Source organism: Lacerta agilis, chromosome 16 (assembly GCF_009819535.1).
Source record: "Lacerta agilis isolate rLacAgi1 chromosome 16, rLacAgi1.pri, whole genome shotgun sequence".
Classification (NCBI taxonomy): Eukaryota; Metazoa; Chordata; class Lepidosauria; order Squamata; family Lacertidae; genus Lacerta; species Lacerta agilis.
In genome coordinates this window covers 23201435-23226953 of record NC_046327.1, presented here as the reverse complement: position 1 = coordinate 23226953, position 25519 = coordinate 23201435, and the positions used below count along the sequence as shown (strand labels likewise).

Genomic DNA, 25519 nt, shown 5'->3' with positions numbered 1-25519 from the left:
TCAGGAACTGGACTTCCTGGATCTCAGAGGAAAGCCTAGGAGGCAGACAAAAAAGAGCCCTGAGTGCATTCCAGCTAGGCTGTCTCCCCTGACACCCTTGCTCAGAAATATGTACCACCAATGCACATATCAGTGGAATGTGATGAAATGGTTGCCACCTGTATAGAAGATATTACAAATATCAAATACTACATCTCATAAGATGTCTTCTACTATGTATTTTAGACAATTGCTTGTCTCTTCTCTATGCATTTGGACATCTCTTAAGATACTGTAATCAAATTTTGCATGGTGTTTCCTGGGATCAAGGAGCAGATTTTTGTCTATGTTTGAATACAGTTGGACACCATTTTGAATCAAGATGGTGGACTAATTATAATATGCAGTTGACTTAGGTATTTAAAGAATCCACGGAGGGAAGGAGGGAAGTCCTAAGATTCGAAAAAATCTTGATTTATAATGTTTTCAAGAATGTTAAATGTGTGATTGATTTTGTAAAACCAAATAAAAATTATTTTAAAAAATGAATCAAGATGGTGGACTGAACCTTTCAAAACTTTACTGTTGTTTCGGTTTCTTAGAATTCCCAAGCAACATTAGGTAGGAGGCTGCTGGTAAATAGAAGTATATATTCAATGCATTTTCAGAGACTGAAGAATTTTAAGCAACCAAATTTGCAAATAAATTTGAAGTGAGATCATGGGGAAACTCCCATAATCTTATCTTCACATACACTTACCTTCTGCTCTTCACTCTAAAAATTCTTCACTTACTCTCAGAGCATACATAGATGAACTATTTGATAATTTACTACAGATTGCATCAATCCACTTGGTGAAATGGTTGCCTGCAACATCTTGCTAACTATTGGGATATACATATATACACACTTTTCCTCTGCTCCCCAAAATCTCTCACTGGGTGCAGAAACATGGTAAAACTATCACCACCAACACCGGACAGGATTTTATAGACGTCTAGCTTAACTTGTATATACATCCACACTATAATAAGTAAGCGGTAAACCATTTTCTGTATTCCCCTTCAGTCTTTTCAGAAAAGGAACAGAATACAAGCTCAGACTCTAACAAGCACAGATCAGTATATGTAAGGCTGAGTTGATAAAAGTGAAAATCTATCCTAGGATATGGTTGGAAGGCACATGAGAATGTTACCTTACTTACAGGTAACTTAAAAGCTGGTCTGGATCAGGTCAGTGTCTGAACTGGTGCCTAGAAATAACATGTACACCTTGAATTCAGTTACATGAGGGGTTGGGGATTGGTATATAAATGAATAGCATTGGCAAAATTCCTCAGTCTCTTCCCCATCATTACAATGCCACAGTATTACAGCTACAGCAAAATTCCTACTCATGCGGGGGGGGGGGGATCTGTGGAATTTTTAGTAAACCTGCAGAGGGGTTCCCACCTATCAGTGTAATAAGAAAAAAATGGGAAAGGGGGGAAACTTTCCTGTTTTCTTCTCCCCATCACCATGCTTTTTCCATGTAGGCCAAACTTCTGTGCTCTCTGCAGCTGCCCTGTGCAGGCTCTGACAGGAGGAAGGCTGGGAGCTGACAGTGCTTAAGAGAGAGGAAAGGAGGGGAGGAGGAGAGCATGGCTACCTCCAATCCCCCTCTTGAAGCTGATAATTAATAAATGAAATGCCCTGGGACTCCACTAAAGCTTCTTTAGATGACATATCTGTCGTGAGCTCGGCAAAGCATTAAATGGCCATTTTCTGACAGAATGACTTCACTGCCTTGGCGCTTCCTTGACTTTGTGGAGAATATGTTTCCCTTTTTCTTCTCCCTCCCTCCCTCCCTCTCTCTTTTATTGCCTCCTCTTTCTCTCTCTCTCTGTCTTTGGCTTATTCTTTCTCTTTCTCTCTCGCTTTCTCTCTCTCTCTCTCTCTCCCTGGTTGACGGCTCTAGTTCATTTCTGCCTGTTTAATTGGGCCCCGGATGAATTTACTCGACAGGGCCATTCATCATGTGGCAGCCGCTGGCGGACGAGCCCAGGGGGAGCGAGGCTGACAGCTCCGGCAGCCTCGGATGCTGCCTGACTCTGGGAAGTTCACATATTTGGGCATTAGTGCAGCTATTAGTTTAACAAGCTTCGTTTATCCTTGTCACTACCACTTCAGCTTCCCATGTAATCATTTGAAATGTAGATTACTGCTAGACAAATGGGACAGAGCAAGAGTATGCAGGAGGGAAAAAAGTGACATGGATTGCTTGTTACGAGCTGTTTTTTCCCCTCCCCTTAAAAAAATCCACTCCTCTTAATTCCCTTCCAATGCAAGCTCTTTGATTAACTTAATATTCACATTATTTCTATGGTAAGGGCTTCGCCACCTGTGTACAGCCCCTGCCTTGAAATTGGTTGTCTTGACCTGAAATGTACTTTAAGCGCCTAGACCTTTGTCCAGGGAAGGCAGAAGGCTTGCATACCCAGATTCTGCCCCCCTCCCCTTCTCATCTCTAGCTAGTAAAAAAAAACCAAAAAAAAAACCACCCTTGAATTTGCAGGAGGAAGCTAGTGGTGCCACAACAGCCTAGCCAACAAATGCAATCCGTCATGTGTATCAGGAGTGAGTTGCATCTGTGCCAGATTGCCAAAATCGTTCCTTGTAATTCCTCCTCCAAATGTTGTTATTGCTCAAGACAGATTATGCTAAGGCTTACACAGGAGCTATATTTTCAGAGACATAGAAATGTTCTTGTCATTCTCCTGTTGCACACAGGGCATATGTTGATGTGTTTTTCTTTTGGACTTCTATCCCTGACTAACCAGGAATTCATTATAGCTCAAGAGCTGGGGATAGATTATTCTGCCCATTTTGGTTTAACCCAGGCTCTGATTTCTCCAGCCTTAAATTCAGTTCTTACATTTCCATATCAAAATAAATTTAAAAAATTGTCCAGTAGGACCTTAGAGACCAACTAAGTCTGTTCTGGTCTCTAAGGTGCTACCGGATATTTTTTAATTTTTTTTATTTCTTTTGACCATGGCTACCTACCTGAATCTATTTCCATATCAGTTTGCATTTAAAAAACGTCCTCATGAAAATGCACCATTTTAGTGTGAATTGCTTCTATATGCACATTTTTATATGCAAATTTGCCCAAGATACACATTTTTGCAAAGCAATTTCCCCAAATACAATACATTTGTGTATTTTACTTTCAAGAATATATGTGTTTTTATACACACTTTAACCTTGCATATGCATTTTTGTACGCGTTATCTGGCTGCATAGCAAAATTTGGGGAAGTGTAAGTTTTGGAGGATGCCCGAGTTTTAGTTTGCAAGTTCTGGAAGGTGAGGATGAGGTACGTTCACCTTTACATGTGAACTGAATCAAACTTCTCCTCCATCCCAATAAGGAGCTAAAAGCTAAAATCCAAAATTTCTCCCTTCTTGTTCCAAAGCGTAACCAGTTTTTTTTCCTGTGGTAGAGATATATTCAGTGCTTTTTTTCTAGAAAAAGAGGCGCTGGAACTCACCATGAATGCCTCCCTTGTTCTCTTATAATGGCAATGGCGCTCACCTGAGAGGTGCCAGAACTGAGTTCTGGGGAGTTGCGGCTGGTATAAAAGCCATGGATATATGCACATTCATTGTGTGATTTTTCTGAATATCCATTGGGTACTGCTACCGGTAGTAACAGCACCGATGAATAGAAAGAAGCCTCACTCCTGCAGTTTAAAAACTGTTTATAGCAGTTTATATACATATAATGTGGGTAGTTAACCTATCTAAGGATCATCTATGTGGCTCAGGGCAGACAGAAGGAAGTATTTCTTCACTCAGGCATCTGGTTGGCCACTGTGATGCTGAACTTGATGGGTCTTGGGTCCGCTGCACCAGGGATCTTCTTGTATCAGCTCGGCTCCAGAAGCATCATGTGAAAAGGCCTTGAGTGTGTGGTTGCAATGGCAGACTTGGTATGTGTAACACACACACAGAGGGGGGGGGAGAGAGGGGGAGAGAGAGAGAGAGAGAGAGAGAGAGAGAGAGAGAGAGAGAGAGCCTGCACTTACACATATTTAACTTGTGCACATTCAGCTTTACGAGCATGGCCAAAAAATATTAAAAAATTAAAAAGGGGACAGACTTCTGGGGGAAATGTCTTTGGCAATCTCGTTTGCCACTGACCCCAATGAGTTTTGACTACAGTATATGCAATTTTGGCTTTAGGTGCGATCTCCAGAATGTAACCCCTGCATGAGTTCCGGACTTACTGTAAAACGAAAAGTTTGCCTTGCAAACTGTATTAGGAGATGTGACTAGGTATGATTTCATTTGTTTATCAAATTTACACCCTGCTTTTTTACCTTAAAGCAATTTACAAGATCAATCAAGTGCAGTGGGAACATTAAAAAAAACAGACGCTCCACACAAGACAGCGAAACAAGCCCAGTTAGAGCAGGAACAGGCACCTGATGCTCCCTCTCTCTCTCTCTCTCACTTGTTCACTTGCTTCTGGGCTGTTTCCCACAAAGCATTCGGTCTTCAATCACTCTGGAGACACCCCAGCTGGAGCAGGAGTCTGTTTTGTTTTTGTTTTTTACCTGCTGTGTTGTTGCCCAGGAGGGCTGCTTTTCTTAGAAACAAACTCCCAGCACTTGAGGTAAACTCAGACATGAACAGCTTTATTTAAGTACAGCAGGCAAGGAGTTCTGCTTATTCCTGGGCCTCCAGGTCCACATTGGCTTCCTCCTCCCACTCTGCTCCATAGGAAGTTTCCTCTTCAAGTATACTTCCCCTTGGCCAAGGAACTAACTATATTCACCTGCAACCCTCTTCCCCCCCCCCCCTAGATTCATTGAATGAAAGAACCTATCACCTGTGCGTAAGAACTCCACAGCAGCAGTTTGCCATATGCAACAGCAAGAGAATGGAGAGAACTAAGAAATAAGGTAATGTTTGCTTTGCTTTGCTAATATTGTTGCCCCAACCAGGGTTCCCACCCCACCCCATAGCACAGGAGAGTTCTGGCTGAGATGAATAAGCCTAAAACTTGGGAAAAGGTTACTGGTTCTTTCCACGCATGTGAGCATTCTGAATTAAAATAAGAGTGTTCAGTTTCTGAGGATTCCAAGCTGACAATGAGACAACATTGGGCTTGGGTCATAGCCAAGTTCTCCCAACCACCTGTGAGCCCTCAGTTATAGTTAAGTATAATGGTTTAATTGCCAATGAAATGAGAATGCCGAAATGTGCATTGGTGAAAATGTTTAATATGGGAATTTTCTATGGGAAAAGCCAAGAAGAGCACATTGAGCTCTTGCTGAGTTGATAATTTATTGTTGTTCTCTGGTAGCCAACATGTGAGTGCTGTAACCTTAGATCATGTGATGAAGGTGTTGGGTTGCAAATCTCCATTTTGAAGGGAGTTGGCTTCCTGTTTGTCTCAAGGCTCTGTGAAGTAAGGCTATTTAAAAGAGCCTCTCTGATTGAGAGAGAGAGAAAACAGCTTATTATAGCAATTCTAATTCATATATATAAATCATATGTTCATAAATCTACAAGGCAAACACATACATAAGTATATAAACTACGTGTATGAAATAGTACAGGAGAGCAATCCTGAAACCATTTTGACTCTCCCAAATTGACCTCAAATGTTTCTCTGCAAGGAGGAAGGAAATGGGAAAGCCTTCCCATTGTCTCTTTGCTCACAAATCCTTTCTTAAGGGCATATTTGTGTATGAATAAGGGTGAGCCTGTGATCTGGATTCAGAAACTGAGTACTTACCATCACAAAATAATGGCTAGGATGCCCAGGTAAAAGCAATCAATGGCCATTAACAGGTTTCCTGCCAGACAGGATTCTGCTGTAGACCGCCCCTTCTGTGATGTATGTATGATACATTGGGGGATGGTCCTGTGCTAAAGGGTGGCAATTTCAAAAGTCTATATAAGGGCTTGCACACCATTGTTCTGGGTTCCTCCTGCGTGTGGCGGGGTGTGTGAGAGCACCCTGTTGCAACAGTTTAATAAAGATCATGCTTACTAACTGCTTTCCTTCTCTGGTTGGCCTCTGTTATTTTTTCCTACCGATAGAGAACCTACAAAAGGACTCTATATGGGCTTGTGGGTACCCTATAAGAGAAAAGGAGCAGTTTTTTTATTATTATAACAAGCTCCAGGCCAAAAATGGATGTTGTGGGAAGAGACAGACCTCTGCTTCTTAAGTCTGTTGGAATTACTTCATTTTTTGTAAGATGCTGAGCCTGTGCTGGACAGCACAAGATGTTGTATTTATATTTTTGATTTATCATTTGATGTATTTTGAAGAGTTTGGCAAGTAAAATTTGAATAATATTTTCATGGGTCTGGACAACGCTCCATTTTGACCTTGAATTAACTAGAGGAAGATGGCAGCTCGGCAGGGAATTGCATAAAGAGGCTCGGCGTTGTTCCTCCCCCCCCCCAAAAAAAGGTTTTATCAGCTATTCTTAAAGCCTTTTTAAAAGCTTTTAAAACTTTTAACCTTCTCAATCTGTAATTTGGATGTCTTTCTGGGCCTTGGAACCTTGCTCCCTGTCAGTTTGCATTTCTTAGCACAGAAAGTATTGATCTGATGCATAGAGATCTTTCCTATTCTACTTAATTCAGGAGGGTTCTGGAAGCTTCTCTGTGTGAAAGAAACAAGCAGAAGGTTCATGATGTTTGGGTTATACCTTCAGAGAAGCTGAGTACAGCTGGCTTAAACTGGTTCTGTTATCTCTTCTTCAAGGTCATGCTGACTATAAGAGGAGGCCTGGGCTTCACCTTTTCTCTTTTTCTTTTCCGTCTGGTGTGGTGTTCTGTATATAGTGTTAAGGTTTAAACTTATTATAAGTTATTGTAAGTTTAAGTTAAGTCTGCTGCAACTGGATTTCTTATGGACAGTGCCAATCCTGAATATACTGGATTTGTGACCATTATGCTCGTTTGCCTTCAGTAGCAGTAAAGCTCTGCTGGATAAAATACAATTGCCTCTGGTCTATTTTTGGGGAATCCTGCAATGTGTTTAAGTTTTTACTCTGCTAACTATACATTGGAATCTGCTCTGGATCAATATTGAGTAGAATTTCCACGACACTCCCTACCTGCTTACCTTCCCCTGGCTTGGAGGAAATCTTTTAATGAGCCTGCTCATTATACCTCCCCACATCTGCCAATGCTCAGTTTCCAAAAGGAGTCGGGTTTTCATGCATCCAATTGCTTCAAACTGCACAATGTTATCTGCAGCAGTTAGGTAACATCTTCCAATATAAGACGGGAGAGGCCAGTAAGGTAACTGAACTCCCTGTCTGAGGTCCTTTGTTTCCAAGCTGGCTGGGAAAGAGGTGAGGCTTTTAGGGAAGGAAGGATGCTCCCAGATCTGATGCCATACTGGCAAATGCAGGTTGTGCAATAACCTGGAGCTCTTGGTTATTGCCTGCTCCTACCCCCAAAGGAAAATCTGTTTACACTAAGGAAAGTGATGGGGTAATACATTGGAAAGTGTGGGATAACACTTGATGCAATATATCATCTAACCTTGCCACAAATAAATGAGAGAGAATGCCTAGTAAACAGCTGATGCTGTCCAACTTCCCCATCAACTTTGTGCAAACAAATTGGGATGAATGCTCAAGAAACAGGTTGTTGGAAAACAACCAAAACCTCCTTGGCAATTCAGAATAAACATACTGGGGCACTCAACAAAGGGACTGGCAACTGTCTCCATGTGGGTTGTGGGTGTTTTGGTGTGTTTTAGGATTCTGTTCTCTGAAATCTTTCATCTAGAAGTACCCCAAGGATGAGGTTGGATGCTCTCTGGAGCTGACAGTCTGTGTGTGATGTTAGAGCACTGAAAGACCCATAGGGATCCAGTCTGTGTGGCCACTCCTGCCCTGGAGTTCAGCCTCTTCCCTTGAGGCATACCAAAGCCTGAGCATTTTTGGAAGCCTTCTCAGTCTTCAGCATATTTACTGGAATAAAGCTCTCCTGCAGTAGTAAATTAACTTGCTTCCAAATAAATGTGCTTAGGCCTCAGTTGTGATTGTGTATGTTGTTCCCAGTTGCCTTTGGGTAGCTGAGATTCAGGCTATAAGTGAGTTGGATTTTAATATTTGTTATGGTTTATTGATTTTTATTTGTTTGAATGGGCCCTTGTTATATTTTGGCCATTCCAAGGCATCAGGGTGGTGCTGTTAGCACCCTAAATAGGGAAAAATAAATACATTGTGGCAGGTAGCATTGCTTGCCTACAGTAGGTTCATGTTTTTCCCAGATTGCAATTTTGCAAGAGCTAGGAACACATTTTCACAAACAGGAAAGGGACATGAAAAATAGGTTTATTGCCTCCCCGCTTCTTCAGTTTGTGTGGGAATCGCAGAGAGTCCTTTTTAAAAAGAATCTTTTCTCATATACACAACTGATGTCTGTTCACTGACTGCCAAACCAGATAAGGAAATGAAAGAAAACGATCAAATAATGTTTTCCCGAATTTGCTTTTAAATGCCACTACTGTAGTCTCGATGTGTTACAATATAGATAGTACGTGAAAAGTTAACAATTGTGGCAAAACCTTTCACAGGGCTCCAGTCAGGTTTGCCTCCACAAATCACTCAGAAAGACAGATACAGCTCCAATCCACTTTCAGCAGCTGTTTTGGAGCAAAGAAAAAGCCATTGGGAGTATAGTTATGAGAAATGGTGGGGTCAGATTATTTTAAGTCTGCAGTATAATGAAGGCTGGGTCCATCAGGCCTGCTGTTGCTGAAGTGTCGCCTGGAACCAGCCATTCCAGCAAACTGTGAGATTGGGAGAGATGGGAAGCAGGGCTCACTCCGTCAGCTCTGTTGAAGCACCAATTCCAGCAGGAGCCTCCACAGAAATTTATTGGTTTTTCCACACAAAAGAAATACAACAAAAGAAACAACAAATAATAACAATCATTCTAAATAAAGACAAACACAACAAACAACATAATCAAATAAAAAAACTAATACATACCTCACACACAGGAACACACCAATCTATTAATTGTGGTCTTATTTCAAATCTTATTTGGGGGGGACTTCCCCCGTTCTCTCTCCTGCGTTCAATTCTAATTTACTTTAGTAACTTTGTAACTAATTTAACAAATCATTCACCATTATTCTTAATCTTCAAATCAACATCTTATATCATTCTACTTCTAAATATCAAATAAACATCATATTGCAAATCTTAACTTCTTATATCCCTTTTTCTCTCTTAACTCAAAAGAACTATTGCTCTTATTACTTCTAATTCCTACCTTATAAAATATTAAATCAACACATTATCATAAAAGATCTAAATATTTCTTCCCTTCTCCAAATTGGTTTTTACCCTCTGACGTCGGAGTACCGTGGATAGCCTTCCTGATAAATCTCATAAATTCTTTCACCCCACCCCCCTTCTTACCATTTTCCCTCTTCCCATCTCAATCTCCCACCAGTCTTCCCCCCAGCCTTTTCCCAGTCCAAATCTTCCTTGTCCTGCAACCATTCCTTCTTTCAAGATATCACATTTTCCATAGTCCAGAATGTCCTCTTTTCCTTGATACCTAAAGACCAAACCATTGTCACCAAGTATCTTTGCTGAACTCTTCAAAAGAAGTTGTACATTGCCACCAGGTATCTCCGCTCCAATCTCCAAATCAAATTGTAATTCCCAGGGTTGTTGTTCCTGCTTTTCTGGGCTCCCACCCCAGAAAGCCGTTATACCGTCTCGATATCCAGTCTCGTACCTCTCACGTCCATGAGACCCTTCTTCTTGTTGCACTTGTGTCTTCTCTACTTCAGATGAAATCCCTGGAGAATAACTTTCTCTAATTGTTTCTTTGAGTTCCTTAGCAAAGTTCTTATAAGCAGTTCCAATCTCAGCAAATTTATCAATGACATTCTGTTGCAAAAGTTGTAGTTGCAGTAAAAAAATTCTTTGTCCTGGAGTCATTGCTGGGTCTGGAAGCACCGTGGGAACCAAAACAAAATAGGCAGAAGTAGGCAGGAAATAACAAAGTTCAGTACTTTTCCATCTTCACATCTCAAATTTCAGCCGCCATTTCCCCTTGATCAGAGGGTAAACTTTTTCTTATTATATTCCACAGTCAGTCGGAAGAAATAATTCAAAATTCTCAGTCTGCCCCTAACAGGGGTTTCTTAGAAAGTCAGAATCAGAATCAACATATAACTTTAAAACAGTCAAAAGTAGCAACAGCCAGATCCGGTGTTACTTTGATCTTGCCGCAGAGGAGAGAAACAGACTTCCTCTTTTTACATTTCTCTCCGCAAGCCAATTAGAACAATTTTAGTCCAAATTATAATCCGTACTTATGGGTTCCTTCTTCTTTCAATCCAAATTGAGCAAGAACGGAGCGCTCAGAGGCCAGCGGCCGGTTGCCGCTTAGTTCCCCCGGTTGGGGACAGCTTCCACAGCCCCGCGCCGGAGCCCGTTCACTCGAGCCTCCCTTTTACAAGGGAAGCCCGAGAACGGGACGGCACAAAGGGGCCCGCCGGAGAGCCTTGACCACGGGACGCTCCTCCCGTGGCTTCCCGAAGCCCGCAGCTCGGTTGCAGGACTCCTAGCCCCCGGGGAAACCAGAGCTGTCTCGGAGCCGAGACAGCTCCCAGCCTCTGACAATGGCGCCTGCGCCGGAAGTCTCCCAGCAGGAGCCTCCAGCCCCTGAATTATGCCAATACAAGCTGGTCATTTGTAAGAGCTGCTATTTAACTTTTTAAAAATGGCACCTAAATTTGCTTTCTCTCCCCCCACCCTTCTTTCTTCCCTGCCACTTTTCCTTTTGTGTTTTGTGTATTTAATGATAAACCTGCAAGCAGGGACTGTCTTATTTTGATTGTATGTAAGCCACTCTGGTTAATGGGGTCACAGAGAGTTGAACACAACTTGGAAAACTAAACAACAAAAGCCACTCTAGATGGATGAGTGGAGGAGATAGATAAAGATATAGACACACACACATGCAGAAGAACATGGTACACATACAACAAATAAATAAATAAATAAATAAAGAATAAATACTGGGTTGGTGCTAAGGACTCCACCCTTAGACTGTTGCTATGTTATTCTTTCATTTTCCTATTCATGCCCTTGTTTGCTTGTATTTCAATAACCAGCTTATGATTTGGGCCTACAAAAAATGAGTAGATCCAGCTTCCTTCAGTCCCTTTGAATAACCATAATTAACTATCCAACTGGGACCTTCTGGTGGGCCTCACCTAGTGCAGCATATCAACCATTAACTTGTATAGGAGAGATAAAACTGATGCACTCCAATGACACCACTGGGATGGGGGTTCAAGTTGCTGCAGCTGTTCAGAATCAAATCTGCTCCTATCCACTGGGCCATGTGCTTGGTTCTGTTTCTTTCACACCACGGAGCAAGATGGATTGTCGGGATCTGGCTTTAGCTGACATTCTGTATCAGTGGTTCCTAAACATTTCCCCTCTATGGACCACTAGAAAATTGCCGAGGGTCCTGGTAGACTCCATAAATGACCTTTCAGCCTGATGTAGCAATTCTTATATGCTGAGGTGGATGCCATATGATGTTGAATTGTATTTCTATTGCTTCTTTCTTACATTGTATTTTATTGCATTACATTTTGAGTTCCACAGATCACAATCTAAAACATAATAATAGAGAAAAATACAATTAAAAGTCAATATGAATGCTTGATGTGCTGCACCCACTATTCGCAGTCGCAGTCACTGTGACCAGCTCCTTCTCCCCTTTGTTGTTCACAGACGCATGCCACCTGAATGAAGCTCTCAGGCAATTGCTGGTCTTTGGACCAGAATTTGGGAAGCCCTTGTCCCAGACCCTCCAAGTGTCCCTATTTTCCAGGGACAGTCCCGGATTTACAGAAGCAGTCCCAGTTTCTGATCTGATCCCATAATGTGCTGCTTTTCCTTAGGATGTCCCTATTTTCATTGGATAAATGTTGGAGGGTGTGGAATAGGACATCCCCAAGGCTTTTTTTCAGCTGGAACCCAACGAAACTCAGTTCTAGCACTTCTCAGGTGGGTGCCATTGCCATTCCAAGAGATGTTCATGGTGAGTTCCAGCACCTCTTTTTCTGGAAAAATAGCACTTCATAGAAGTGTTGGAGGGTATGCTGTTCTATATGACAGTGTTTAGGGCTTAGGTCTGTCTTGCCCTATGTGCACTCCCCAACAGAGGCACAAACAGTTCAGTGGCATGACAAAGCTTTTGCAAGGGGGCAGATCAAGGATTGCTGAACTGCCCTTCAGCCACAGATGAGAACTTTTGTCCCCACCTTTTACTGCAGACCCTCTACTTTCTTCCATACATGTCAGTGGTGACCTTTTGATTTCTGTAGGGAAGGAAGTTAATACAATCGGTGGCCAATATTTGTTTGAGTGTAGAAAATATAAAGCCAGACATCTAGAGCCAGGTCTTTGGTTGGTGCATGTGGTTGACTTCCAACAGATCTGCATTTATTTGCACTACTCAGCAACCTTCTGCTGTACTTTTGCAGTTTATTCTAGTCACTCACTGAAATGTCAGTCACGGTTCCCAACTTTTGCGGCTGTTGGGGTGAATCGGTGAGTCACAGCCTTTATCTTTGTGACCACTGGTCATGTCGGGTCTGTGTTTTGCAGGCACATAACTTTGCAAACCTTACTTCATTTCCCTAGTGAAATGCACTCTCTGTCATAAACTGAGATGGATATTATTTCTTCTTCTTAGGAGAGGCGTCACATCATGATATAAAAACGAAAACCTTTGTTTTCTTGGCTTGTTTCTTTGTCTATATGTGTGAAGCATCCTGTGGAATAGAGGTCATACCTTTTTTAGGGATTGTCCTTATTTGTCCACACCGTTTGTGAAAGCAGAATTGTATCGTCTCGTAAAGCTTTTGTCAGGCTTGCCTTCTGTTTCAAATATATAGTCTGTAAGGGGAAGGGGGAGACTTCCAATGGCAGCAAAGTGAAACAGCAAATGTGCCAAAGGGAAAGAAAGAAAAATTTAAACCCTCAAATACTGGAATCAGCATTGTTAGCTAGTCACGCATAATCTGAAAACTACAGCTGCTGCCTAGAAAAAACTGAGTTCTGCAACTTACTGGAAATCTGCATAATTTCTCTCTGTTTTTTCAAAATCTAGTCTGCATTAAGATCAGCACAGGGGCTCTTTGTAGTAGTTCGACCACCCTCAGAAGGGGGGGGGGACATCACTGGGGAATGGCATTATCAGTGGCAGACCCAAAGTTTTGGAATTCCCTCCCCACGAAGGTGCATTTGGAACCTTCGTTCTGTAGTTTCCATTGTATGCTCCATGGACCTATTTCCCCTGGCTTTGAGCTTTGACACCTGAGCTACTTCAATTTTTAGCATGAGTGTTGTTTAAAATAATAAAGCTATAATTTTTTTTTTAAACAATTTTTAGCATCTGCGGTACAGGCTGTTGCAGAAGCCCTAATTCATACATGATGATTGATACCGCGTTGGGTGGAGGAGCAAGAACACACTTGTCTTCAGATTAACACCTCCTTACAAGGGGGCCCACTCCTGGGGGCCAAGGCACTGGGGGCTCCCCCATTATTATTATTAGTAGAAGCCCGTCCTTCCTCAGTGTTCAGAGGGCCCCATGCACAATGTCCTGACAGCACGCAACATCATGTGCACAATGTCAGGACATTACGCAGAGCCCCCTCCATCCTCAGGAGAAGATGGCACCTTGGTCTTCTTACATGTGTACAGTTGCATGTGTAAGGGTCTCTTTCTGTGCAGCTGAAAACTTGGAAAGAGGCTGATATACATGCCACTGTGGACTTGTGTGTCCTATGCAGACATTTCCTCAAATGTGCAGAGATCATAAGCAGGGACAACACATGCTACCCTCCCATCTCTGCTTGTGTTCACCATAAAGCAGGTAAAGGTAAAGGACACCTGGACGGTTAAGTCTAGTCAAAGGCGACAATGGGGTTGCAGTGTGCATCTCGCTTTCAGGCCGAGGGTGCCGGCGTTTGTCCACAGCTTTCCAGGTCATGTGGCCAGCATGACTAAACTGCTTTTGGTGCAACATAACACCATGACAGAAGCCAGAGCGCATGAAAACACTGTTTACCTTCCCACCGCAGTGATACCTATTTATCTACTTGCACTGGTGTGCTTTCAAACTGCAAGGTTGGCAGGAGCTGGGACAGAGCAATGGGAGCTCACCCTGTCACGGGGATTTGAACCACTGACCACTGATCCGCAAGCCCAAGAGGCTCGGTAGTTTAGGCCACAGTGCCACCCACGTATACCATAATGTGCAGATAAGCTTAACATGCATGAAGGAGGAGCAGAAGGAGGAACGCCTTCAGGTGTGCATTAGGGCTGAGGTGTGTGGTGATGGCACCAGTAGTAATCTTTGGTGTGAGAAGGGGCATTACACTTGAACAAAAATGTCCCTATTGCCACCTGTGGATTATTGTAAGGCTTGCACCTCTGCATGAAGAAGGAACCCACTCTCTTGCCTTTAGAGCAGAACCTTTGTTACGCTGTGCTTAGAATTGCCCATAAGCACACATTGAAAAGGCTGCTGTGCAGAGATGCACCTTACTTTACCCCTTAAGGTTATAAGAATGACAAGATGTTGGAAGCATGTTAAAGTTGAAGCATGCTTATTTGCATGAAATAATCCTGAGTCCATCTCTCACGCCTTTCCCCCTCCAGTGCTATCCTACAATCCTTAGAAATCTCCTGCTGACAGCTGAATGTTCTTGCGCTCCTGGAGTGACATGAGCTTGTGCTGTGTGGCCACTAGAGGCCACCGTGGCATGTATCAGGCTATGTGCATAGGGCCTCTTTGTCCTTTGATCTCCTGCTGAGAGCCAGAAAATGGGGGGCAGCAGCCTAGGAGAAACAGAAGGGGGGGAAGGTGATGGCAAGATGAGCAAAACCATTGTTTGTTGTTGTTTGTTTAACATCATCATCCCAGTTTTTTGTATAAATAACACCCGGAGTGGTACGCAGGATAAGATGCAACAATAAAAAAATACAACAGCCGAATAACAAGCAGTAAAACAGCAACAGTGAGAATACTGTAAAATGAATTGTCAGAACATAATTATATTGAGGCAGTAGATAGTTTCATTGGTGTAAGACCTTGATGGAATTTTTTTTTTCAAGTGTTTACCTGAATGCAGAAACCAATTTTAGGGCACTGGTCTTCAAGTGGCAACACTAGAAGCCTTAATTTCACACCTGAGCTCCAGCTCTTGATCTTGGTTCCATGACTCCTACCATAGAGTCAGACCCAGCAAGTGTCAAATCCAGGGAAATGCACTCCAGTTTCAACTTACCATAGGTTAGGAGGGCCTATATCTCTCATAGTTACTCTACCTGGACATCAAGAGTTGGGAACAGATCTGAGTTCTCTAAATTTGAATTGTGCAGTGATAGGTTATCCAGATCTGGATGCTTTAGATCAGAAAGTGGGGTGGTTATTTACTCCTGTGTGTGACAGGTACTCCAGTACAGGATCAAACTCTCCAAAATGTGTCATAGTAGAACTCCAGACATATGACCGAGGTTAACCTACCAGAGGAAGATGGTGGGCGTCATAACTAACATGGACTTGTAACAAGCATGAATTTTCATTCCAGGATGTGATGGGGGCCTTCTTACTATTCAGGAATCCCTCCCCTCAGAGTCAAGAAAAATGTGTCTGTTCAATGTGTTTCCAGAGGAGAATGTGATCCCAAACAGAAGTACAAATGGATAACTCTGTAGCCTAAACTTTGTAATATAGCATGCTGTACAGAAAATAAAGAACTTGGTAACATTTGTTAGAAAGAAAGAAAAAGGAATCTCTTGAACCTGAAATATCTATCCTAGTAAGAAGCAGGAAGGAGGTGACAGACGGAAGTCCTCTGCTGCCAATTTCTGGAAGAAATATTCACAGTGAATTAAAATTTTATTTCCCCCCCCCTTCTTTAGCTGCACTGATCTAAGAGTAAGTCCCATTGAACTCACTAGGATATGCTGACTAGGATTGCACTCTTCAATCTTTTATTTTAAGGAAAGTTTCTTTTTAGGATAAGGGAATTCAGAAAGCCCAATGAGCCTTGTGCTGAGAGTCCCAAGAATTCATCTTTAGATCTCTGATCATTTTCAAAGTATGTATTTCCTTCGTTTCTGCTTCAAAGCATTCTCCTCCTCCCCCGTCCTCCCCCAAATCCTCTCTCTCTTAACATTCAAATTCTAATTACCAGACTGGACTTTACAAGTGGAACATAAATAACATTACATAGATAATTAAGATGTATCGTTAATTGGAGCTGGTTTCAGTGTGCTAATTGCATAATTCAGCTGTCTGTTAAATAGCTTTTCCAGTGTGAAAATTACCCATTTATGGGCAATGCTTGTGTGAGCATCACGCTCCCTCCACTCAATAACATGAGTCAACATTTTTAGGTGTAGCTTCACCATGCTGAGCTCATTCTCTTCATCAAAAGGCTTTGGAGCAGGTGAAAATCCTCCCCTTAAAGCTCCAAAAGAGATGGATAATTTCCACCATAGAGCTGCCTACCTTTCCCTCATCCACCTCTGGTAGCACACTTAGACCTTTACAAGCTGTTTATTGGGTGGGTGATGTTCTTCAACTGCATTGCCATGTCTGGCTTGGAGACTGAAGTCCATTTCAGGAGCCCTCCCAGAAAAATAAAAACAAAAACCAAGTACCAATAGGTATTGCATCTAATTGTTATCAGCTTTTTGTTTGGTAAAACATAAAAACAATTCTTAGCTGAACTCTGAGTGAAGTCACAAATAGAGTCATCAGTAGAGAGGCAATGATCTGTCCATTTCAGTCCTCTCTGTTTATCATTTTTCCTATCTTAAATTCCATTCTGCAGCCATTTGCAATTAATTAAAAATAATCCTCATGAAACTTTAGTGTGAATTTCACCCAATAAACACATTTTTGTATGTAGTTTTGACTAATGGACACATTTCTGCAAGGCACTTCTCCTAATATTGTGCATTTTGTGTCTTATTTTAAATAATATATTCATTTTTATGTTCGCTTTCACATGTGTGCATTGTTGCAAACATGGATTGGAGAATTGCAGTGCAAAATTCAGATAAGTGTGAATTTAAAGGCTGCCTATGTTTTGAGTTTTATATTGTTTCTGAATGCATGAAGTCAATAGATTCAGCTTTAAATGCAAACTGAATCGAACTTATCCCCACTCTGTAGGGGTCACTTCAAACAATAAATTCTTACATTGCCCTCTTCCTGCACAGAAGTATGGTCCATAATATTTCACTGGAATGATTGGAGATTTCTGACAAGAAGCAAGCAAGGCATAGCATTTGAGCCATGTGTTTTGGTGCTCAAAGTGGGGCACAGGGGACCTTCTGGAGCGCTTTGGTGTTTAAGTCAATGCTGCTTCAATGGTGTTTTGAGTCAATGCTTCTTTGGGTCCCAAGCCGTTCAGGACTTCTTCCATAAAGAAATAATGTTATTTCATTCTCCATTCACCAGAAACAAGTTGCAGGATGCTGCAATAAACTGTGAATCCAGTATATTAATCTTACTCTGGATTTAGCTAGGTAGTGTTTTGATTCCACATGTTGCAATTCCAGTTGAAATTCTTAAAAATGTTGTGCATATCCTTTTTGGATAGTGATTGAGGGACTAAATGGAGGTTCATATTTCAATTCTTAGGTTTTTCTACTGGCTCCTCTAGATGTTTTGTTGCAATGGCCCACTAGTTTACTTTATTTTTAAGAACGGATTATGTAGATTTGCCAAGGCTCATTAAGTGTTGCTTGTTGCAGACAAAATTGCCCTGGGATAGGAGATGGGATCAGTGCAGGAGCATTGCCTCTCAACCGTAGGGGGAAATATCAGGCGTAAATTCCATAAATTAAGTATGCATCATATATAGCAGTAATTTATTTTGTCTGTTCTTGATCTGCTGCTGTCACTTTCGCTGAAGGTACCTAAGCCCTAGTGTTATGAAAGAGGAAGAAAATATTGGTCCACTTTTCCCATACCATGCTTAATTTTTATAAACTTCTATCATGTTTCCTTCCCTTAGTTGGCTTTTTCTAAACTGAAAAGTGGCATGCCATTCAGCCTTTCTCCATTGAGAAGGTACTCCAATTCCTTCTCCTTTTCTGCACCTTTCCAAGCTCTGCAATAGCCTATTTTTTTAAAGATGAGGCTACTGGAAGTTCACACTGTAGTTCACATACATTTATTTAACAAAATTAATTTACTTGGTTGCAGGGCCGCATTTAGGTTTGATGAGGCCCAAGCTACTGAAGGTAATGGGGCCCATTTATATGTCCAGCTGTCCTTTGTCAACAACAAAATGTCGCTGTTTTTTGTATAAAATATATGCTATATGATAATTTATGGACCTAATAGGTATCTAAAGCCATTTGCACATAACAAAACATATATATTTTATCAATGTAATTGTTGAACTGAAATGCAATTAAGAAGAAGTATATTATTATTATTATTATTATTATTATTATTATTATTATTATTATTATTATTATTATTATTTAATATTTTGGGGGGCCCCAAGGGAGTGGGGCCCTAAGCTATGGCTTGTTTAGCTTATATGTAAATCCAGCACTGCTTGATTGTATTTCTGTACTTGTTTGAAAGGGAAAAAACAAGCTTCTAAGCACTTTACAAAAATATATATAAAATGTTTAAATTCTCAGTTAAGAAACAGTCAAAAATGGGTATTTAGAAACAAGGAATAGATTATTAAAATATTAAAACAGTAGCTAAAAAGTTAACACACATGTAACTTCAAGATGTCTGGGTAGGCTTGCCTAAACAAAATGTTTTAAGCAGGCGCTGAAAACAATACAGTTGTACTTTGGTTGTTGAACACCTTGGTACTCATACATTTTGGCTCCCAAATGCCGCGAATCCATAAGTGGGTGTTCTGGTTTGCGAATGTTCTTTGGAAGCCGAACGTCCGACACTGCTTCTGTGACTTCTGATTGAGTGTAGGAAGTGCCTTGGTTTTCGAACGTTTTCGGAAGTCAAACAGATTTCCGGAACGGAATACGTTCAGGAATCAAGGTACGACTGTGCAGCCAATGGGCCTGCCTGATCTCGATACACAGGGAGTTCCAACATGCAGATGTTGCCACACTATGTGACTGATCACGCCATCTCTCCTTCTGATGGCAAACTCGGATGGTATGTGATAACAAGAGGGGTGGTACTGGTGTGCCATTTCATTGCTCACTCCAAAATATGAGGAAGTTAAATAGCACCGGTCTCAGCACATACATGTCCTTGGAGAATCTCACTACTTACCCCCCCTTTCAGTTTGTGCCTACACTCTGCTTCCTCCTATTTATCATCCCCTTGAGTAATGTTGGACAAAAAGGACGCTCTTCTTCACACAGCACCTATGGCCACCAACTTTGACATCTTTAAAAGGGGATTACAGAAATTCTCGGGGGCTGTCAATAGCCACACAATGGCTATATATCTCCCGGACTATATCTTGCAAGCGTTCAAGTGCTTTATTTTGCTTTTGCTTTGCCATAGCTGGGGATATATTTTCCTCCTTTGGGAGCTGCCTGTGATGAGTGGAACTATATTAGGGAATGGAAGGATTGTGTTAATTGTTTAATTATACTTTGCTTTAAATTATTTTGTTTTTCATAGGTTATATTGCATGGTTTGTTATTTATAAGTCACTTTAAAATGATTGGATAAAGCTGCATATGAGCAATATGATCATTATTATTAATCTTATTGATAGCAATTTGTTTTCAGTATCAGAAGCTGCGTGCCTCTGAATACCAGTTTCTGGGGATGTGATTGGTGCACATGTCTTGCTTCTGAGCTTCCCAGAGGCACCTGATTGGCTAATGGTAGTGCAGAAAGCTAGAGTAGATGGTCCTTGCGTCTAATCCAGCAGAGCTTTGCTTATGGACACCTTTTTAATAAAAAAATGTGATTGATAATTTACAGAATTTACAGCATAAACAAATGAGGTGTTGTGCTTGTTCATAGTTTAACCTTAAGTAAATCCAAGAGCTGATTTGATGAGAGCCTGGTCCTCGCTTCTAAAATCTGAAATGGTGCCCCTGCATATTATGCTTCCAGTGTCATTCAAAGGTGGTCTGTCAGTTATTAATTTAATTTTAAGCTCTAATTGAACCTTAATGAATGAAGTTGGGTCTTTTTCTACTTTGACAGGCTGACTTGAATTCAAAATATGACCTGGGATTTTGCATAGGTCTCGCATCTATAGCACTATCTGGCAGTGAGATATTTCAGAAGTCCTTAAAGCATTGCTGGGAAAACCTGAAGACATTTTTCATTGAGTAAGGGAGCTCCATGAATGTTAGAATTAACTGACTAACTAACTAACTCTTTATTCCTTGCTATCAAATGTTTCAACTAAACTTGCAAAGGCTAATTTACAATCTGAAATAATGTGGGTGCTGACTGAGGGGGTGGCTTTTCAGTCATGGCCCTCCTAAGAAAGGCTTACCTTGTGGCACAAACTATACAGTGTTCATTCTCCTAGACATTTCATCATGTAAAGTGTGAGTTGGATTTTTTTTTTAGTGTTGTCTTTTATTGCTCTGTGTCACTTTTAGTTCAGATTTTATACATTGCTTTAGCATTTTGCTTGTACGCTTGCTTTCCCTGACCATTTTTTCCCAGATTACTGAAGGGCAATCTGGACACTCCTTAAACAAACAAACAAACAGAATGCGCTGAGGAGTGTGCACCATCATAATTGGCATGTTATCTGACCATTTACTTAATAAATAAATATTTCGGTACCGCTAAATCAAGAAGAATGGAACTCTTCTCAAAATGGTGCATGCAATGAAATCAGAGTAGGTCCATTGAAATAAATGAACAAGACTAAGTTAGGTCCATTAATTTCAGTGGGTCTACCCTCACTAAAATTTAGTTAAATACATCCCATGATCTCTTTGTTAGGTAGGGTAGATTCAGATAGTCATTGGCCCAGGATCACCCAGTGAGCTTCATGGCTAATTGGGATGTGAACTCAGGTTTCCCTTGGCTGTATTTTTGTCCTCTCCTTGGAGACATGGCTATGAGGGCTGTCACAATGAGCTCCTCTTCCTCAAAATTTACCACTATGCCATTGAGTATTTTTGGTCCTCCTTTGTTGGGAAGAACAGAACAGTCCTTTGCCTTGAAACTTAGCTCAGTCCCACTTCAGTCCAATGGACAGAGATCAGTTTTGTGACTAGTGATTTCTTTCTGCTCCAGTTTGGGGGTACTGTAACTTTGTCCAGTTTGGGGGCACTGTAACTTTGTCCCTCACTCCTGCTACCGCCACAAATGACCACCAGTCCATGGTGCCACTGAGAAACAAACATGTGAGCCACAGTATCAAAAGCTGCAGGTATTCCAGCTCACTTTGCCAGCTTTTCCCCCAGGCTCCGTGTCTTGTCTACAAGTTATTCTTGATATGTTCTAAGTAATGACACACCGTTCGGAAACCAACGAATCGTGAATCAAAGCTCCTGGTTACTTTCATAAAAGAGACATTAGAAACCCAAAACATAAAGATCATTTTATCTTTATTAACAGTTTAATGCATATGAGAAAGCTATTTGACATTTTTTACACCTCAAACTCTTTTCTTCATGCATTGCTGAGCAGACTGCACCAGAATTCATCCACTTAAATCCATTTAATAACTCAGTAGATTCTCTGTCAGGCTATGAGTTGATGCCAGTATATGGCTTTACTTAAGTGCTCAAGTACCGCATCCAAACCTTGCATTGCATTTGAACATTACTGTTAATAATGAAATTGTAATTGGGGTCACCATTAGACCAATACAAAAGTTTCCAAACCTGTATTTGTTAACATTGTTGTTGTTTCAATTGGCCATGCATGATTGGGGCTGACAGGAGTTGATGTCTGACAACACCTGGAGGAATACTGGTTCACCTTCATGATAGATAGGAACAGCAGTAGAGGAACATCCTTTAAATTAAAGGGTGGGGTACTAGGAAGAAGGGAGGATGTGTCTCTGTGTATAATCCTTCCCAGAAGGGTCTGAGCTGGGTTTGGCCCCCTCAGCCCACTTAATTTGTCCCATGGAGCAATGTGACCTGTTAAGAACTACACTCACCTTCCAGATGTTGCCTGGGAGCCTTGCCTTTGTACTCTAGACTGAGAATTCTAGACTGTAACAAAGAGACAGAACCCAGGAGGTGGCGTATAAGCTTGCCATTATGATGGGTGTTAGAGTGAAAAGAAGCTCTGTATTTTGCTGGGAATCCACCAATATAAGCATACTGAGAGAGGCTGGGCCAGCCAGCATCCAAAATGGTGGATTCGGCCTCCCAAAACATACCAAGGCAGTAGCTTTACTTTTTTCCCATTTGAAGTGGATTAGGAAAAAGGAGTTAAGCCAGGTCTTTTCTCTTTGGAAATCCATTTATTTGGGAGGAGCAGGAATTCCATTTATTTTGTGGGTATAGGGCAGTATACTAATATGATGGTGATGAGCCTTGGTTACTTTGTTGTTGTTTTTGTAAAAAAGTTTTAATAAAATTTTTGAATTTAATAAAATTTAACATAATATATCAAAAAAATAAGCCATGGTTGTTAGTTTATAAACCTTGGCTTGTGTCAGTCATGGCTTTTGCTTTGCATTATGTGTGAACGTGGCTAAGGTTATGGCCAGCTATCCATTCAACTCAGGAAGCTAGAATAATCATGAGCTTAAACAAAAGGAGCTAGTCAAAGCTCAGCAACATCAATGATCCTCCTTGATTTCTCAATTACAGAAAAAGGAGTATGAATGAGACAGATTTGACTTTAGCTGAGATAAATGTGTCTTAAGCACTTCCTTGCTTCACTTCGGTTTGACTTAAGCAGGATCACATTCATGACCTAAGCACAACAGCAGAGAGATGCAACCCATCCTAAATGTACCTGTATCTTGGCTGAATTGCCATTCATAGTCATGAAGTATAAGAAGAATTCAGCATCTCTTTTGCTTCAGCAAGTCGCCCACATGAGGCATCTCATGCTTTTAGCACCGAAACTGATAACATAGTTGTTACTTTAGTTTCATGCTAGGGGTATTCCCTGATTTTCCTTGGCACCAGACAGATTTCAAGCTGAAGGAGCACAGCAAGGAATCCGTTTTTCAGATCTGCAAGACAAGCTTCTTTTTTTCTGAATGGGCACCCTCTGTTTCATAAATGTACATGGAAAAAACTCGTAATGTCTCGATTTCAAATGCCTCTTTGGGAGTTTGTTTATTCAAATAAAAGCCTTACAAATTATTAGCACGAAAAAACTCCACCACTTTGCATTTTCTGGGATGTGTTATCCTATTAGGCAAAGTATCGTTCTGTATGTTTATAACTTACACAATTACTGTTCTTGATTAACAACTAAAACTGATGAGTTGGCCTTTCACAAAGCCGTAAGCAAAGTCAGCCATGCAGAAAATATAAGGGAAGGGAAAACAATTAAAAGTTATTTTAGTTGTTATGTTGGAGTTGATTGTTGTATTTACATATTTCTCCCCCTCCCCAATAAAACATGAAAATCTTTGTTGCGTACAAAGTGCTGTTTTATCAATGGCGTTATTTCACAGTAACATTAGAAATTTCAGATTTATTACATTCATTTTGGATTAGCAAGCATCATGTGTGTGATGTATTAAAGAATAGATTAAATTCGTGCAATACATAAATTTAGTACCACATAGAATGACTGTCTTTAGTCTTCACAACTGCAGAATTAACAGGGCAAATAAGAAGCAGCCGTCATTGTTCGCCTGGCAGAATGAGGATGCCTGTGGAACCAATCCAGCAAGAACAAAATTTATGAAATGAGTTACACAGTTTTGCAAACCTGCAACTGGAATATTCAAAACATACCATAGGAATGATTAATCACATCAACAAAAGGACAGCGAGTGTTTTGCAAATGCTATTACACAGTACTGGTGTTCTAAAAACACTTAATTCTGCAGAGGGTTATAAATTGGTGCTCAAGTTTAATGGGATTTAAAGAACCAACCAACTTCTTCTCATTTAAATTTTTATTGATTATCTTGCAAAGGTGATATAACACACTGAAAATCATCTCAGCATCAGCATGTGCTTCCTGCTAAATAAACCTGTGGCAGGAAAGGCAGTTGCTCCTATCAACAGGGTGTTAATTGGCAAGTGAATTGGTCTTGGGGTTCAATCAGAAGACCAGGATTCTGTCCTTTGCTGTCTTGACGGTGTCCTCTAGCAGGACTTTTCAGCATAATAGGTGTGCCTCTGTGCAAGAGGCAAGAATTAATCCTTCCCCAGGCAGGAATGTGGCTGGGATTTACACTCCTCCTTCCAAGCAACTGGACTGAGAGGTCCTGAAATGGGAAATCTAGGTCCCCTTGATAGGGGGGACAGATTGGGTTTCTGCATTTGGGTATGTGTCAGTCTCTTGTAGAACCTGACATATTTTGGAATAAGGACAGTGGGTGCATCCAAACTTGCTACTATTTTGTGGGAGGGATTTGTGTGCATGCTGGAAATCTTTTCTCCATCCAAATTGCTCTTTCAAAGCTGCTCTTAGTCCTTTCTGTGGCTGAAAAAATATGGGTACAGTATATGTTAATCCTAAAAAACTTGAAGTTTGAGCTGTATTTACTTTGGTGGCATTTTCTCTCAAGTGTTTGAGAGATTGCAACCTTAGCCCAATAATATGTTCTCAACATAGCAACCGTCATTGTATTTAACTTCAATTAATTTTAACATTTATTCTAAAGATAACTAAAAGATTACAAGAAAGTGTCCACCAATGTTTGAACAGGCTCCCAGGGACTGCAGGCTCTTCAGCTTGGCTTCTGCAACAGGAAGTCATTAAATCAGAGATGGGAGGGGTCTCAATGGTCATTCAGTCCAACCCCCTGCCAGTCTAGGAAATCCACCACAGTAGCCTCAACCTTTTGAAGTTTTCAAAAGTTTCATTCATTTTGGCAGTGCATGTTCAAGGGCAGCTGGCTGAAATACAGGGAGCTCAATAAAGGAAGGGTTTTCTCTAAGGTTGAACCTTGAGGAAGCCAGAAAAGGCAATTTGATAAGGACTGGTCTAGCACAGCCTTCCTCAACTTGGTGCCCTCTGGATGTTTTGGACTCGGCTCCTATCACCATTGATCATGCTAGTCTAAGGGCTGATGGTTGCCATCTAAAAGAGCTGTAGAGCATCAGTTTAGGGCAAAATGATCTAGTGTGCATATTCTTAAGAATCCATGCTGGTTAGTAGCAAGCAAGCACCTGGTTTTCTTAGAGCTGCATAAGAATAGATCCTTTGTAAACTGCTCTAACCACCTAAGTGAGTATGAGTTTTGTTGTTGTTCAGTCGTTCAGTCGTGTCCGACTCTTCGTGACCCCATGGACCAGAGCACGCCAGGCACGCCTATCCTCCACTGCCTCTCGCAGTTTGGCCAAACTCATGCCAGTCGCTTCAAGAACACT

The 25519-nt window shown here is 41.2% G+C and overlaps 1 long non-coding RNA gene across 1 annotated transcript in view; it reads left to right on the top strand.

Annotated features, from left to right (window-relative positions):
* Positions 1 to 25519, top strand: part of LOC117060643 — a 92508-nt gene that overhangs the window by 44618 nt on the left and 22371 nt on the right. Inside the window, exon 3 of the long non-coding RNA XR_004428018.1 lies at positions 4829 to 4927. This is a non-coding gene — a long non-coding RNA (uncharacterized LOC117060643). The remainder of the gene's footprint in view (positions 1 to 4828; positions 4928 to 25519) is intronic.